Below are 17,490 nucleotides of genomic sequence, written 5' to 3' on the forward strand. Positions count from 1 at the left end.
GGATTTTGCAGGCTGACGGATTTTAGAAAACACCTGACTTCTCCTTTAATGTTTCTCTCCAACTAGAAGTCTTAGACAATTAAGCAGGGGTGTTTCTTGTCCTTGTTATCTTATTAATGTCTATGAGACAAACCTTCTTCAGTTTTAAGTCAACACAAATCTATAGTGAAAAAAATTGTATTAATGCAACCTAACATCATCGTATCAGCATACATTGACTTAAAGGGGTTATCCGATGTTTAAAAGTTTTTTTTATATTTATTGCTACCCTGTTGGTAAACATAATAAACATGTTATACTTACCTCCCCATGCTCCGCCAGTGCCCTGATGCGGCCTGTCTGGTGTCTCTCACTGACTCCAGCCCACTCAGCCAATCACTGACTGAGACGGGACAGTGCAGCGTCCAGTGATTGGCTGAGCAGGCTGTCACTCCTGAGACAAGTTTGTCTCAGAAATAGCAGGGCTGCAGTCAGAGGGCGACACCGGAGAGGCCGCATCAGGACACCAGGGGATTGCAGAGAGGTAAGCATAACCAGTTTATTTTGTTCACGTTCACCAGAGATCTGCCACTACACTACACTGTGGTGAAAAGAAGGCAGCATTGGCATGGAGGCGCTGTGGCTTAGTTGGTTAAAGCGCCTGTCTAGTAAACAGGAGATCCTGAGTTCGAATCTCAGCAGTGCCTTGTCCTTTTCTTACAGTCTCTATGATGTCATTAGTCAATATAAGTTCCCTTACGTCCCATTGGCATCACAACATATGGGGTAAATTCGCCCCTGCGAGCCCCTGGGACGAAGGAATATTTAATGAAAAAATAACAATTAAATTTTAATCCCCTCCTCCATGAGGTATAAATAGGCTCCACCTCCCCCTAGACCTCAGTCTTTTTTTACTTCGTTGCTGTTAGCCCTAGGGGACTTTGTCCCTCCTCCGTTTTTAGGCTTTGTTAACCTGTTGCATTCAGGTTTTCTCTCCAGGTAATGATTGCTGGGATGCCGCTGGAGCCGGTGTCCAGGTAGTATCCTGATATTTGCTTCTGCAGGTCTTAGCTTTTAAGTTTTTCTTACCTAGTGCGTCTTGGAACGCACTCTGCGTGTCACCCGAGCCGCTGGCTTTTCTTCCAGTCGCGTTCGACTGTGGAACGCATCAGCGCTGCGTGCGTCTCAGCACTGCGGCGTCGGTGTGATGTCACTTCCGGGGGCCGGTAGCGGCGCGCGCTCTCTGCATGCTGGATTAGCTGTGTGTTCAAGGCAGAAGGTAAGCTGTTGCTACCTCTAGGTCTGGCTGTCTTCCTCTGGAAGGATTTTCTGTGGCTCATTTGGATCTAATAGAAAACATCTGAGTGCAAAGTGCTGTGATCTCTCTTCTATATACTTAAAAGTAAGTGTTGCTGCCACCTAGTGTCTCTTTCCGATATCACTCTAGCCAGGCTAGTGGTTTATATGTATTGTAATACATTGATTATTTGCAGATGTCTGAAATGGAGACCAGTCCTGCTGCTGGCAAAAGACCTTCTAAGGAAGCCCTTCATGTGCCGAGTGTGAGACTCCTCTACCTGACGGCTATGGATACCGTAGGAGGATCATTTTTTCCAGATAAGATTCATCCTTTCTTTCATAAAAATATTTATGAATGCCTAAAAATATTTATAATGCCTAAGTACGCTGTCCTTCATGCAGACCTAAACCTATGAGGAGCCTGATGTTCAGGATGTAGTTGTATGGGTCAAGGACTATGTGCAAAAGACTTTAGCGGCTAATGAGAATCGCCGCCCGTGTCCTAAGTTAAAGACCAAATGGAGTATTTCTCTCTCTACTCCCAGCCTTTGAGTTTATTACTTTATGGCTGTAGGATTATGGTCATTTTCAGTTTTACTGTGATTGATGAAGTTAAGTCATCATCTTCTTCTGAAACCTCTTCTACTTCTGAAGATGAGAAAGAATTATTCAGGGGGTATTTCACAGCTGATAGAATTCACAAGCTCTGCTAAGCTGTGCAAGCTGAAATACACCCTGAGGAAATAGAAGAGGATAGGATTGGTCCTCCTCAAAAAAGCCTAGGGCTTTTTCTGTGAGTAAGACTTCAGTTTCTATGTTACAGGCGGAATGGAAGGAACCGGAAAAGGCTCCGGGTTTGAGCAAGAGGTTTAAGACCTTATATGTTCTCAAGGAAGAACAATGTAAGGACTAAATTGAGCCTCCAAAGGTGGACCCGGCCATAGCCAAACTGTCAAAATGTACTGTGCTGCCTGCGGAGGACAGATCCAATCTTAAGGATCCGATGGATAGAAGGGTGGAGGTAGCCCTCAAGAGATCATATACAGCAGCGGCAGCACAAGGGGCAGTCTCCATTTCTTCTTTGAGGTTTCTAGAAGCCTAAGAAGATGGCTGACCAAGGTCCAGAAAAATTTGGAAGGTAGAGCTAGCAGGGACAAGGTCCTTTGCTCCTTAAAAAAGGTCATTATGGCCATTGACTTCCTCTGCGATGATCATCTCAGGGAACCAGGTTAGCGTAAAAAAACTAGTACGCTCTCGACCGCTGCCGAAGGGCGCTATGGTTAAAACCCTGGGTTGGAGATGCTAACTCCAAAATTCAGCTCTGTAATATGGAGTTCCAGCCAGGTAGGCTGTTTGGCTCTGAGCTGGATAAATTAATGGAGGAATTGTCTGACAAGGAGGGGAAGTCCCTACCATTGTCCTATAAGAGCGGTGATTCCTTTCGCAGAGCAAAATCTCCTCAGCGAGGCAAAGGGAGATACCAGTACAGAGGTTGAGGAAGAAACTATTCCAGAAGAGGTTCCGGGAAGCAGCAGAATAAGGACACCAACAAGAAACCAGACTTCTGACGCAGAAGCTGTCCAGTGGGAACACGTCTGAGTTTGTTTCTCCCTGCCTGGGAAGAATTAAGAAAAGATCACTGGGTGTTAAATATTATTCAAAATGGTTATGTCCTTCATTTATCATCTCTTCCTCCTCCAAGATTTCTTTTGTCAAGAAATCTTAAGCCAGAAAGACACTTAGTCCTAGAGACAGAAATTCTTTACCTCCTTTCCATTGAGGCTCTAGAGGATGTTCCTCTATCAGAGATCGGTCAGGGAGTTTACTCCCCAGTGTTACTAGTGCTGAAGCCATCCGGAAATTGGAGGCTTATTATAGATTTGCGATATCTCAACAGGTGCATCATAAAGAAGATGTTCCACATGGAGAACATAAGATCGGTAAAATCTATCCTCCAGGAGGGAGATTTTATGGTCACCATAGATCTACCAGATGCATATCTTCATGTACCGATTCTGAAGGCTCACAGGAGAGCCTTCGCCATCCAAATACAGGGGAAGGTAAGACACTTACAATTCAAAGTCCTTCCATCCGGAATACCTCCGCACCCTTTGTTTTCACAAAGGTAGTGTCACCATGATGGTTCGCTTCCGTTTACAGGGGATAAAGTTATCCCTTACCTGGATGATTGGTTGATTATGACTCAGACTCAGGATCTTCTGAGAGTTCAGTTGAACTATGTCCAGGACATACTTCAACAATTAGGTTGGCTTATCAACATAGAGAAATCAGACTTAATTCCTAATTCCTCCTCGTCAGGTATCCATAAGAACATAAATGCGCTTTCTAGGGCTCCTTGCCTCAGCTGCGGACGCGGTGCCATGGGCGTTATGGCACATGAGATTTCTTCAGAGAGAAGCACTAACAGTATGGAACCGAGGACTGAAGGACTTGGATGCGATGCATGTTCTATCGACTCAAACAAGACATTCTCTAATGTGGTGGAGACAAGTCAAACATGGAGTTTTATTTTCAGAACCACACTGGATAACCATCACGACGGATGCTTCAGGAACAGGTTGGGGAGCTCATCTGACAGTCATCACGACTGCAGGATCTTGGAGTCAACAGGAATCCGCTCTGCCCTCCAACGTGAGGGAGCTCAGATTTACCTAGCTCTTCTTCATTTTTCTCCTCCTATTTTACAGAGAGGGCCTCCACTTGGGCAGAGCGTGCCGCTGTGCCACTTGAGGACATATGCCAGGCAGCTACCTGGTCGTCTTTGACTACCTTTGTGAGATATTTCAGGCTGGATACTTTTTTCTTGTCAAGAACAACCTTTGCAAGATCTGTTCTTAATGTGGACGTAATAAATAACCCGCCCATTGGGGATAATGCTTGCTAATTCCCCATATGTTGTGATGCCAATGGGACGTAAGGGAAGCTAAAATTATTATGTTAATTTGTTTTCCCTAAGACCCATTGGCATCACAAGACTCCCTCCCTGTGTTTTATGTTTCTTTATAATTAGACTGAGGTCTAGGGGGAGGTGGAGCCTATTTATACCTCATGGAGGAGGGGATTAAAATTTAATTGTTATTTTTTCATTAAATATTCCTTCGTCCCAGGGGCTCGCAGGGGCGAATTTACCCCATATGTTGTGATGCCAATGGGTCTTAGGGAAAACAAATTAACATAATAATTTTAGCTTCAACCAAGCACATCTGAAAGTAAATATACTGTATATCCACAGGGCTGAGAGCTACGCGTCCAACACTGAATAAACCAAGCATTGCTTCTGTACCTTTCCATAGTGCTGCTCTTATCTGTAAAGTGTATACAAGTAGATAGCAATTATTGATATCACTATCTGGGCGGTAAGTCCCTTCCAGGGAAGCGTACAAAAACACAGTCCCTTTCTTCCAGAAACAGCGCCACTCCTGTCCTCAGTTTGGGTGTGGTATTGCAGCTCGAATTGAATTGAATGGAGCAAAATTGTAATACCACACACAACCTGAAGACAGGGATGGCGCTGTTTTTGCAAGAAAGTAGCTTTCTGGAAAACCCCTTTAACCCTTCTTGCTTTCACAGCCTGTTTTGGCCTTAATGCCCGGGGCATAAAATACGCCTATGCTCTGGGCATGCAAGATCTGTCTTATACCGACACAAGTAATTACACCACCTGGGTGGGATAGGTGGAGTGCACAACCAAGTAGAGGCAGCCACTCCCCCATCTGGAACACAGAAAAAAAAAGACAAATTTGGTCAGCTCTCCTAGAACACCATTCGCACTAGGCAGGAGCATGCTGCTATGGCTGAAGTTGCAAACACACAAAAACACAAAAAAATGTTTTTGTGTGTTTGCAACTTCAGCCATAGCAACGTGCTCCTGCCTAGTGTGAATGGTGTTCTAGGAGAGCTGACCAAATTTGTCTTTTTTTTTTTTTTTTCTATGTTATCGTTATTCGTCAGGTCGGTACGATTACAGTGATATCCATTTTATATAGCCTTTTTTTTTATAGTTTATGGCATTTATACTTTAAAAACTGTTTGTGTCTTGCATATTATAAGACCTGTACTATTTACATTTTTTCGTCAATGGAGTTATGTGAGGGATGTTTTTTAGCTGACGTTTTTAGTGGTTCACCTTTTGGGAACATGTGACGTTTTGACAGCTTTTTTCTATATTTTTTGGGGGGGCGGGATTAACAAAAAAATTTTTCATTTTGGTTATTTTTTTTTATTTTTATGGCATTAATCAAGAGGTATAATTAATGTAACGGGTAATAGACGGGGTCATTACAAACGTGGCGATAGCAAATATGTGTACTTTATTTATAGGGGATTATTTATAAAGGGGGATAGGGACTGTGTATATTTATTTATTTTAATTATTTATTTATGTGTTTATTTAATTTATTTGTTTTAACTATTTATGTATTTGTGTGTGTGTTATTTTTTTACTGGAGCTTTTTCAGGTATATATATATATAATGCATTACAGCACATGATCTGTGCTGTAATGCATTAAATAGTGAATGAGCTGTCAGCATTACAGCTGACAGCTCATACAAACGGTCAGGTCCCTGCCTCAGTGCAGGGGCCTAACCGTTATATACCACAGTAACCCAGACACAACGGGCAGCATCTGGGTTACTATGGTAAAGCACTCGCCCTCCAACCCCCCCCCACCGCCCCCGGGGTCACGCGGTCGCTCTCGCGGCTCGGGGTGGGAGTTACAGAGAGTGAGAGCACGGGGAGGGAACGGGCCGTGGGGAGGAAAGGGGGGGCCTAGGGGAGGATCAAGGAGAGCTGGCGGGAGGAGGCAATGTGCCGCAGCCTCCTCCCGCTGCCCAATCGCGGGAGGCAGTGAATGTCCCAATAGATGCTGCAGTCACAGCGGCGTCTATGGGGTTAACTGCCCAGGGGGGAGCACGGCTCCCCTCCGGGCAGTGGCGGCGGGAGGAGGCAATGTGCGTCAGCCTCCTCCCGCTGCCAGATCTTAGCTAGGAACAGCGGGGGGAGGCAAGGAGAGCATGACGTCCAGGGACGTCATGAGGCAGAGCGACACTGCTTTTCATGATGTCCCTGGGCGTCATATTGGGGGAAGGGGTTAAAGAGAACCTGTGAAGTCCTTGTACCGACTGCAGGACCTGGCAGGTGAGGGGACCAGTGTTCTAACTTTGTTCTCCTAAACTGCCTGCAATGCTGCAAACCCCAGATATGGTGAGTGCCCAGCTGGTGGGAGAAGACTTTGGAGGTCCTATATCTTTGAAGGTATTGGAAATGGCATCAGAAAGGAGTGACAGCCCGCTCAGCCAATCACGGACTTGGAGCTGTCTTGTCTCAGTAAGTAATTGGCTGAGCGGGCTGGAGGCGGCAGGAGACACTGGAAAAACAAAGGAGGACACCGGGGGAGTGTGGACAGGTGAGCATTCTTTTGTGTTTTAGATGTGCGACTTCCATATTTAAAATTTTTTAAAACAAAGCTTGAAAAAGTTTGCTTAGTTAAAAAAGCTAAAGTTTGCAAATTTTGTTGCAATTCTAGCTTTGCTGGATTCACATCCCTAGTGATGAGCTCTGAAAAATAACAGGTAAAAACTAGTCTGCTCCATGGACAATCCCTTTAATTAATCTTGGGTGGGGAGAAACGTCTGCAGATCGCCCCGATGACTTAAGATTGAGACAAGAAGTAATGAAAGGTTTCTGTTAAAATGGTAAAAACTGAAAAATGTTATAAAGGTCCCACCGAGATTTGAACTCGGATCGCTGGATTCAAAGTCCAGAGTGCTAACCATTACACCATGGAACCTGTCTGATAGCTCCGGGTTATTTGTCATTTTTAGATGATACAACTCATGAATATATGATGTGCATTGTCCCAGCCTTTAATAAAGTTAATCTCTATGCTATTATACAATTAGGTCACTCCCCAAGTTACAAGCTATTCAAGTTTCCGATGAGTGGAGGCTCCAGTCATTTGTTTAGCGACTAGAGATGATGGAACATTGGAAAATCTTAGGTTCTATAGAACTCGAACCTTGTTGAACCTTCCGCATTTGATTCCTGATGCCTTCCCGTCCGTGGGGAAGGAGGAGACATCCTGGGGACCGCCTGAAATTCCGGGATGCAGCTTATTACCCACGTTACGAGAAGGCATCGGGAATCAAATGCGGAAGGTTCAACAAGGGTCGATTTCTATAGAACCTAAGATTTTCTGCTGTTCAATCATCTCTAGCCAGGAGTGGTGTTGGAACCTACCTACACTATACAATATAGTGGTAGTATAACTTTGAGAGCAGGTGCAAGTGACAGGTAGTTAGAAGTAGTTCTACAGAGAAGAGAGTAGAGAAGCATCTTGGAGGCCCTGTCCAGGTAGTTGTGTACTCTACCGGGATGAGTGTTAGTAGAAGAAGTGTAGAGAACAATACTCTTACTCACGTTTAGATGTGTTCTATCTTACCGCCTTCTGCCCTAACCAGTTCACTGAGTGCCAGGTTGGGTAGTACGAGCCCCAGGCCCTTACAACTGGGCGTAGCAGACTTTCCAAGACTTCCCAAAAGAGCTGTGTGTAGACAGTAGAACACGTCAGCTTTCCACTATTTGTCCTACTGGGGGTCAGAGGACGGCTACCCCTTCCAAGGGTTTAGCACTGCATACTGAAGCAGGTTACTTGCATAAAGAATTTGTTGCAGTCTCTGTGGTCCCTAACAAGGATCCTGGCCTGGACAAGGCCCAGCTTCACTGCAGCACAAACTCTCTCAGTCTGTGTCTGTCTCCTTCTCATAAGTTTACTGACAAGACTACCCCCCACCAGGAACTAACCCCCCTTTGACAGGGGCAACAAAACTGTGTGGTGATTGGTGGGCTGTGAAGAGAGTAGGGAGAAGTGTAATAGGTGGAAAAAAGTGAGGGAAAACACCTGCACCTGCGATAGGACAAAAAGAACATGTGACAAACAACAGTTATCCCATTACACCTTCAGCTGTGCTCCACACATAACATACAGCAAGAAAGAAAGAGACCCCTAGTGGGGAAAATACATATAACATCTCCTTCATCCCCTTTGTGTGATACCAGACAGAGATACTTTACCCAGGTGTAATAAAACTTAGTGCAACATCTGTACTGGGACATTACAATACCATAAAGTACAGTGTATTATGAGCAAGTAACTTGAACTTGCTGTAGACTGATCATCCGACATTTGAATACCGGTGGCGGAAGAAGTTGGATGCAGCCTTAGGGAGTCTGGGAAAATGTGGGAGGATAGGAGGATTAAAGGGAAACTTAAATAACTAAAATAACAAAGCGTTCTACACACTTAAAAATACAGTATTTTTTGCACTTCAGTAATTATTCCTGGTGTTTCATGTAGGGAATTAACATTTTTACGCTTTTTTGTTTTGATTTTGTGCTCCTTTTCGTCCCTTTATTTTTGCACTTTATTTTGAGCACATACAATAGTTTCTGAACGTTAAAGGAGAAGTCAGCCGGTGGGGGTGGGGGGAATCATTACGGGCAGGAGGTGGGGGAAAGACACTATGCATTTAGCCCGCTTAGCCAATCAGTGACTGCAGAGTTGTCCTTCACTAAATACTGTGAAGAACAGCTCAGGCAAGATGGCCGCCCCCATAAAAATGTTCAAAAAGTGAGATAAACAAAAATTTGAAACAGGAAATAGAAACAGAAAGTTTTTGTATCTGACTCTAATCAGTAAAATAAAATCTAGGTGCCACATTCCCTTTAAGTCATGTCCTCCTGATGAAGCTGTAGCAATGTGAAACACGCACTGAGAGGGATTCGGTGTTTGGCACAACTGTGCAGTGGAAATAGGTGAGTGTGAGGATTTCGGATGTCTATATTCTTGTCTATCCTGGTCTGTTTTTTCTTTCTCACATTTACGTCCTATGGTTTATGTATGATTTTTATTTAATAAAGAGAATTTTTTATATAAACAACATTCATAATGTTTGAAACGTATACAAACACCTGCACATTGTGGAGTCTATGTGGCGGGCATGATTGTGCCATCATGCCGTGATCAACACTGGTGTCCGCCACCTGGTAAGACCTTCTCTGCTCCACGGAGAGCCCCTTTAATTATGGCTATAGAGGCAAAGAAGAAAATTATAGGGACCGCCTGATAACACGTGGGTCAGACAGCAAGAAAGTGATGACCGATTCCCTCGAAATATTTATATACTTACACATGGTAGAAATAAAAGGAAAGGTCCCACCGAGATTTGAACTCGGATCGCTGGATTCAAAGTCCAGAGTGCTAACCATTACACCATGGAACCTCTCATCTCTATAGGATGTAATGTCTTGATGTTGGATAATTATATGCCGGTGCATTATACTCAGCAAAGTCCCAGCTTTAAACGTTAATCTCGGTCACTCCCTAAGTTTCAGACGATTGAAGACACAATTGAAGCTCCAGTCATTTCTGTAGCATATGAGGAAATATTATTGGGTGAAAACTAGAAACCTTAGGAGTACGTCAACCCTACTTAAAGAGATCTCTCAGCAGGTTAGGGTATTCAATGCTGACAAGGCCCAATAGGGGGACATTACACAGAGGCCCATAGAGGGACATTTACTATGGAGTCTAATGTGTGCAACTATTCTAATAGGGATTGGTGTGTATTATGTTCCAATTTCTTGTGACTGATTTATTAACATGTAGTGAATGTATCTAAGTAAAAAGTTGCAAACATTGCGCAAGCATATTTACCTGACCAGACGTAGGCTCGCACCTGTTTGTGCAACTTTTTAAAAGTCGCAAATGATAAATTGGGCGCTAATACCAGATTATGGGAACTTTTGGGTGAATACGCAAAACAGGCAAAAAGCTGCATCTAAAAAATATTCACCAGTCGAATACTAGTTCATAAATAGAACTTAGACCAAAAATTGGTGAAAAATCCAATTATTCTCAAAAAAAAAAAAATAGGCACAAAGCCCTTGATAAATTTCCCCCATAGTCTATCGTTTATATTAAAAAAAAAAAACTATTGTATAAATAAGACCATTGGGGGCATCAGAGCTGTACTTTACCCCTTGGTGCACCTATGTGGCTGAACACTCACTCCATTTACCTTGCCACTAATAAATACTGAGACCACCCCTCCGCACAGACAGCATGGCAGAGGGGCACGCTCCATATTTATTAGGAGTACTGCTAGAGGAGCAACCCAAACCCCATCCTCACTGGGTATAGCAAGTCAGATCCCATAAAATAAAAAGATATTGCACTTTGCCCTTGCACTAATTAAAGGGGTTATCCAAGATTAGAAAAACATGGCACTTTCTTCCAGAGACAGCACCTCTCTTGTCTCCAGGTCAGGTGTGGCTTACAACTAAGCTCCATTCACTTCAATGGGACTAACACACAGAAAAAGTGCTAGTGCAAAGACTGTGAGTGTATGTGCCCAGTGTAGAGTAAAAGCAGTATACAAAGAGACAAACAATACATAAAGGTCTGCAGTACAGTACAGTGCAAATCAGGAGGAGGCCGAGATATCACAAAGGTTAGGTAGCAGGATGTCAGTGGGCATGGTACACGGAACGCCACACGCCATCCACTTCCTGGATATCTTCAGGGGTAATTAGTCTTCGTGGGGGACCATGTGTGTTTATTAGAGATGAGTGAATACTATTCGATCGAATAGTACGCTATTCGAGGTATTCGACTGCAGTCGAATATTCGAGCCAAAACGCAGTAAAAATTCAATTCGTCCTCCCACATCCCATGGTGCTTTTTTCAGCCAATAAACATGCAGGGGGGAGGGACAGTCACTAGGAGTAGGCAGGACTTTAAAAAAAACTGTGATTGGCTGGCTAAACCATGTGATCTCCTGAATAAAAGAATAGTGATTTGAGATTCGTGTCACTTGCTGTTTGGAGCTAGAGAGGGAGAGACTGTAAAGCAGGGAGAGGAAGGTTTTAGGTGAAGTTAGGTAGGAAGGGCCCCCAAAAGCCCTTGTTAGGGCTGAAACTATATAAAAACAGACATTTACAAGCTGTTGTGAGACAGGCAGTGTGTATACACACTGTGTGTGGGATATTAGCTGTTATCTTGCTACTACAGATTTGCGCAGTTTGCTTCCAGTGAAGGTGATTTTAGGTGAAGTTAGGTAGGAAGGGACCCCTTAAAGCCCTTGTAAGGGCTAAAACTATTTAAAAAAAACTGTCATTTACAAGTTGTTGTGACATAGGCAGTGTGTATACCCACTGATAGTGTATACAGCTGTATAGAGTGTGTCTGGGATAATATAGCTGTTATCTTGCTACTACAGATTTGCGCAGTGTGCGTCCAGGGAAGGCGTTGACCAGCCCTTTATTTCTATTGTTGTAAAAACAATTTTATATCCGGTATACGGCTGTAAACAGTGTGTGGGATAAATTAAAAACTATCTGGTACAGCTAAATTGTATTAAAAAAGGTTAAACGGCTACTACAATACTAGGGTAAAGCGAAGAGGGCAGGGACAGGGAAATGCTGCTGGTGTTTCAAGCCGCTGTCAAGTCATTGGGGATACAGCGGGTACTTCAGAGGGATGTCCAGTATCGCACGCATCCACCATTCCTGGCTTTATAGGACAGTTGTGCAGGGGGTAGGGTACACAACTGTCGAGGCCCGATCAGCGTGACCAAGTGTTACGATGGATGGTGGAGAGTGTTTCCAGTCATTTATCCACTCACTCCAATCTCTAGGCTAGCCAAGAGTCTAACACTCATGTCTCCAAACCTGCACAATTAGTCCATCATAGTCATCCCACCCTTGCCCACTCCGAAGAGCTCTTTTTGGGTCCCCAATTGGACAGTATTCAAATACTTGATTAATCCCAGGAGCTACAAAGCGGTTATATTGTGTTTGGAGTCCATAGTTCATAGTCTGTGATAGTGGCGTAATACTGAAAGTGGAGATATATATGCAATATATAGATGTGTGCAATTCACATCACTGGCAGGGTAAAATATAACTCTGCAAGCAATTGTATTTCACAAGTGTACTGAATAAACAAGAAACAAACATACGCTAATATTACGCACCACCTAATACGTAGGAAAGTACCGCCAGACCAAAAGGTACACTTGTACTTTACGTTCATGCACTCTGGCATGCTTCCCCTGCTGTCCCATATGCATCCAGAGGTGTTGGCATCATTTCCTGAGGTTTCATTGGGCACTTGGTGACCTCTTAGTGGTCGAATCTTGATTTCTAGGTCCCAAGGATTTTTCTCCCATAAACTATAATGGGATTCGATATTCATTCGAATTGTCCAATATCGAGAGCTATACCAATCGAATCCAATCAAATCGAATATTTCACTATTCGCTCATCTCTAGTGTTTATATATACATATGCTAAATCCGTATTTACTTCAGATATACATGTGTACAGAAATTGGAGCTTTGCTTTGCATGCAGTCCGGACCCAAACATGGCCGACCTGAGGGTATCTGGGCATGTGCAAGGTCAGTGATGGGGATTCACAAAGTTACAATGACCAGTTCATGATGTATCGGGGTGTTGGCTCATCCCTATGGTATTACCGGCTCAATACAACACACGGGGGCAGTTATACATATCAGTCTGTACTAGTGAATATACCTAGATACAGAAATTTGATGAGGGAACCATAATTTATAGGGGTTGCAGCATTTCTTCCCAAACCACATGACCTTCTAGGCGTCTTGGACTGCAGGATAAGAAAGTACATTTTGTCCTTAATTGGTTATGTTATGTAATGGTCCTTTTACACGGAACGATTGATCGTTTGTTTTTGCACGATAATCGAATTCGAACGATAATCAAACGACGAGCGAGAAATCGTTGATTTTGATCTTTCAACATGTTCTCAAATTATCGTTGGTCGTTCGCAAAAAAATTGCAGATCGTTCCGTGTAAACAGTCTTTCAATGATTTCACCTATGTGTGAGATAGGCTTAAGCGATCACAAAACGATCGCATAACGATTTTTCCGTACGATGTATCGTTCCGTCTAAATGCTGATCGTTATAAAAAAAACATTGTTCTTTCAAAATCGTTAATCGTGCAATTGGGCGAATTATCGCTCCGTGTAAAAGTACCATAAGTCTTAACTGATTGCGGTCCCAGCAAGGATGGGACAGGTGGCAGGGTATTACAATAAAGAATGGCTTACCCGGACGGGCAACTCGGGGGAAAATGCCCATCCCGGCTGATAGGCAGCCCCCTCAGCCAATGAATGACTGGATGAGCGGCCAGTCCATCAGCCGGGTCATGACGTCAGCTCTGGTGGAGGTCCTGGAGCAGTGATCCGAAACTGAAGAGTCACAGGGAAAGGTGGGATAGTATCGTTTGTCCCCAACCATAAAGCCATGCCCAATTCACTAGTTTTGCTCCCAAGTTTTTAGTTTTTAGCTTAGTTTTGCTCTCTGGTGATAACTTCCACCCTATGCTTACCTCCGAGATACCCCTTCAGAGATAGGTGGGGGGTGGGTGTCTGCCAGGATCATCGCATAGCAGACAAAATCCCAACTTCAAAGGGATGTCCGATAGCCGCATAACATCCGCAACATGATGCAGCTTTTGGTCATCACATGCGGCATAATGTGGACAATCATCTTGTTTGGTAATAATTTGAAAAGATAAGGTCCCACCGAGATTTGAACTCGGATCGCTGGATTCAGAGTCCAGAGTGCTAACCATTACACCATGGAACCATTGCTGTTGGTAACATTTCTACTTCTTCTCCCCTTTCACTTACTTATTACACAAAGCAAGTTATTGACGATTAAAGATAAACAAACTCAAATGAGCGCTATGGCGAACGTCCTCAAGTCGTTCACTCAATTACACGGAACGAAGATCGTTACTTACGTATCTTTATTGCGTTCGTCCTGTCGTCACCACTGCGTTTGCCGCTACTGCGAACAACCGAACGGCGTCTTATTACATGCGAACGATTTGCAAACGATATCAACGATAAAAATAGGTCCAAATTCTATTAAACGACCAACGATTTCTTGTTGGTCGTTTAATCGTTGTCTCCTATTACACTAAACGATTATCCTTCAAATCCGAACCATTTAACGATTATTCAAACGATAAACATTCTGTGTAATACCATCCTAAGTCTCTTACCCATCAAATTAAGAATATAACTTGTAGGTTGCAAACTCCTGCGGGCAGGGTCCTCTCTCCCTATGAAAGGACTTCATTACACGGGAGTTATTTCCCATTGACTTCAATAGGAATCAAAATTCTATCAAATTGTCGAGCATTACAGAATATTCTAATCGAATTTCGAGCCTTCGAGTATTTTACTACTCGCTCACACATAAAGGGTAGGGGTAGATCTCCACACATCTAGTTACGAGCTTCTAGAGAGAGAATTATCCCGAGACCCAGTGGATCTACACACCTTTTTTTTTGGAAGGGGCTCCTTCAAGACTTCTTAGCATATCTATAGCTCCTTTAGCATAGCTATAGCACAGTAAGTAACTTAAAAAGCACAGGCATCTGTAGGACACACCTAAGGATTACTATAAAAGGCACTGGTGCCAACAACCCAATGCCCACATATATGCCCAAATATGTGAAAGGCGAGGCAATTTGGGCAAAGTGAGGAATGAAGTGGTTATAATAGTCTGGGAAACTTCTCACTTCTTCTTTAATCATTCTAGATGCTGGCCAATAGTCCAGATATCTTGTCAGGATCAGGCTGAATACCTGCAGAGCTCACAACATGCCCTATGTAGTTGAAATGGGATTTCAACAAATGGTGCTCAGAGGGGTTGATTTTGAGGCCATGCTGCCAGTACCTTAAACACTTCCACCAGGTGGTCTTGACAGTTGATGATGAAATCATCAAGGTACAGGTGGCCACTATGAAAGTACTCACATACAGCAAATACAGTTGTAATTAGAGGCCAGTACAGGTAAAGCGGTTTCAACGACAGTGACTCTTTAATGGAACCTACTACTTCAAATGGGTAGTGTGGCCGAGCGGTCTAAGGCGCTGGATTTAGGCTCCAGTCTCTCTGGAGGCGTGGGTTCGAATCCCACCACTGCCAATATTTTTTTTTTGTTAATTATTTTAGGGAATATCCCTAACCCCAGGGGGGAATAACCCTAACCCCAGAGGGGAATAACCCTAAACCCAGGAGGAATAACCCTAACCCCAGGGGGGAATAACCCTAACCCCAGGGGGACTTCTAGTATAAGGGTAAAATAAATAAAGTGTTGTTATTAATAAAAAGCCCCCTCCCCTAATAAAAATTCGAATCACCCCCCTTTTCCCAGGTTATAAATAAAAAAATAAATCGCTGCGTGCGTAATCGCCCGAATCGCCCGAGGAGAGGAGTGTAATGAAAGGACAGAATCTTCTATCTGGGTTCCATGGTGTAATGGTTAGCACTCTGGACTCTGAATCCAGCGATCCGAGTTCAAATCTCGGTGGGACCTTTCTATTTTTATATTTTGCCACTTCTTGGCCCGTTGAAAGCTCTGATGAAATGTAAGTTAGGGAGTGTTCTAATGGTGCGTTTACACAGAGAGATTTATCTGACAGATTTTTGAAGCCAAAGACAGGAATGGATTTGAGAATAGGAGAAATCTCAGTCTTTCCTTTATGACCTGTTCCCTGTTTATAGTCTGTTCCTGGCTTTGGCTTTAAAGATCTGTCAGATAAATCTCTCCGTGTAAACACACCATAAGTGTATAATAACCTAGAGATTTACCTCTCTGTTGTCTATAATGTACGGTCATATAATTATCTATTATCCCATCTCCGAAAAATGGTAGGTAGGGCTGAAGAGCCAAGAGGTTCCATGGTGTAATGGTTAGCACTCTGGACTTTGAATCCAGCGATCTGAGTTCGAATCTCGGTGGAACCTTGAAATTTTTTTTTTTCTTCCTATGATACATAATCGACATTGCAATCTTATCAATATAGGTGTGTGGTTTGTGGTGAGTTAAGAAACTCCATCAATACATCGCACTTTAACCCTTTCCAGAAAGTGCTTTAAACGGGAACTATCAGCAGGTTAGACAAATCTATCCTGCTGATAGTCCCCTATAGCTCAGGAGACGCTGAGGATAGAAGTACACTACCATTCAAAAGTTTGGGGTCACCCAAACAATTTTGTGTTTTCCATGAAAAGTCACACTTATTCACCACCATACGTTGTGAAATGAGTAGAAAATAGAGTCAGGACATTGACAAGGTTAGAGATAATGATTTGTATGTGAAATAACATTGTTCTTACATCTAACTTTGCTTCCGTCAAAGAATCCTCCTCTTGCAGCAATTCCAGCATTGCACACCTTTGGCATTCTAGCTATTAATCTGTTGGGGTAAGCTGGAGAAATTGCCCCCCACGCTTCTAGAAGCAGCTCCCACAAGTTGGATTGGTTGGATGGGCACTTCTGGCGTACCATACGGTCCAGCTGCTCCCACAACAGCTCAATGGGGTTCAGATCTGGTGACTGCGCTGGCCACTCCATTACCTATGATAGAATACCAGCTGCTGCTTCTGCTGTAAATAGTTCTTGCACAATTTGGAGGTGTTTAGGGTCATTGTCCTGTTGTAGGATGAAATTGGCTCCAATCAAGCGCTGTCCACTGGGTATGGCATGGCGGTGCAGAGTGATAGCCTTCCTTATTCAGAATCCCTTTTACCCTGTACAAATCTCCCACCTTACCAGCACCAACCCCAGACCATCACATGACCTCCATCATGCTAACAGATGGCGTCAGGCATTCTTCCAGCATCTTCTCATTTGTTCTGCGTCTCACAAACATTCTTCTTTGTGATCCAAACACCTCAAACTTGGATTCATCCGTCCACAACACTTTTTTCCAGTCTTCATCTGTCCAATGTCTGTGTTCTTTTGCCCATCTTAATCTTTTTCTTTTATTGGCCAGTCTCAGATATGGCTTTTTCTTTGCCACTCTGCCCTGAAGCCCAAAATCCTGCAGCCGCCTCTTCACTGTAGATGGTGACACTGGTGTTTTGCGGGTACTATTTAATGAAGATGCCAGTTGGGGACCTGTGAGGCGTCTGTTTCTCAAACTAGAGACTCTAATGTGCTTATCTTCTTGCTTAGTTGTGCAACGCGGCCTCCCACTTCTTTTTCTACTCTGGTTAGAGCCTGTTTGTGCTGTCCTCTGAAGGGAGTAGTACACACCGTTGTAGGAAATCTTCAATTTCTTAGCAAT

General features: G+C 43.5%; 7 non-coding genes across 7 annotated transcripts; 4 read left to right on the plus strand and 3 right to left on the minus strand.

Annotated features, from left to right (window-relative positions):
* Positions 1-612: 612 nt before the first annotated feature.
* Positions 613-686, plus strand: TRNAT-AGU (transfer RNA threonine (anticodon AGU)). Its single transcript has one exon. It is a non-coding gene; the product is annotated as a tRNA-Thr (tRNA).
* Positions 687-7,018: 6,332 nt separating this feature from the next.
* TRNAQ-UUG (transfer RNA glutamine (anticodon UUG)) lies at positions 7,019-7,090 on the minus strand. Its single transcript has one exon. It is a non-coding gene; the product is annotated as a tRNA-Gln (tRNA).
* Positions 7,091-9,509: 2,419 nt separating this feature from the next.
* Positions 9,510-9,581, minus strand: TRNAQ-UUG (transfer RNA glutamine (anticodon UUG)). Its single transcript has one exon. It is a non-coding gene; the product is annotated as a tRNA-Gln (tRNA).
* Positions 9,582-13,918: 4,337 nt separating this feature from the next.
* On the minus strand, positions 13,919-13,990 carry TRNAQ-CUG (transfer RNA glutamine (anticodon CUG)). The gene has a single exon. It is a non-coding gene; the product is annotated as a tRNA-Gln (tRNA).
* A 1,271-nt stretch (positions 13,991-15,261) lies between these two features.
* TRNAL-UAG (transfer RNA leucine (anticodon UAG)) lies at positions 15,262-15,343 on the plus strand. Its single transcript has one exon. It is a non-coding gene; the product is annotated as a tRNA-Leu (tRNA).
* Positions 15,344-15,662: 319 nt separating this feature from the next.
* Positions 15,663-15,734, plus strand: TRNAQ-CUG (transfer RNA glutamine (anticodon CUG)). The gene has a single exon. It is a non-coding gene; the product is annotated as a tRNA-Gln (tRNA).
* Positions 15,735-16,093: 359 nt separating this feature from the next.
* TRNAQ-UUG (transfer RNA glutamine (anticodon UUG)) lies at positions 16,094-16,165 on the plus strand. Its single transcript has one exon. It is a non-coding gene; the product is annotated as a tRNA-Gln (tRNA).
* Positions 16,166-17,490: the final 1,325 nt, after the last annotated feature.

This window comes from Dendropsophus ebraccatus, chromosome 1 (genome assembly GCF_027789765.1).
Source record: "Dendropsophus ebraccatus isolate aDenEbr1 chromosome 1, aDenEbr1.pat, whole genome shotgun sequence".
NCBI classification, from domain to species: domain Eukaryota; kingdom Metazoa; phylum Chordata; class Amphibia; order Anura; family Hylidae; genus Dendropsophus; species Dendropsophus ebraccatus.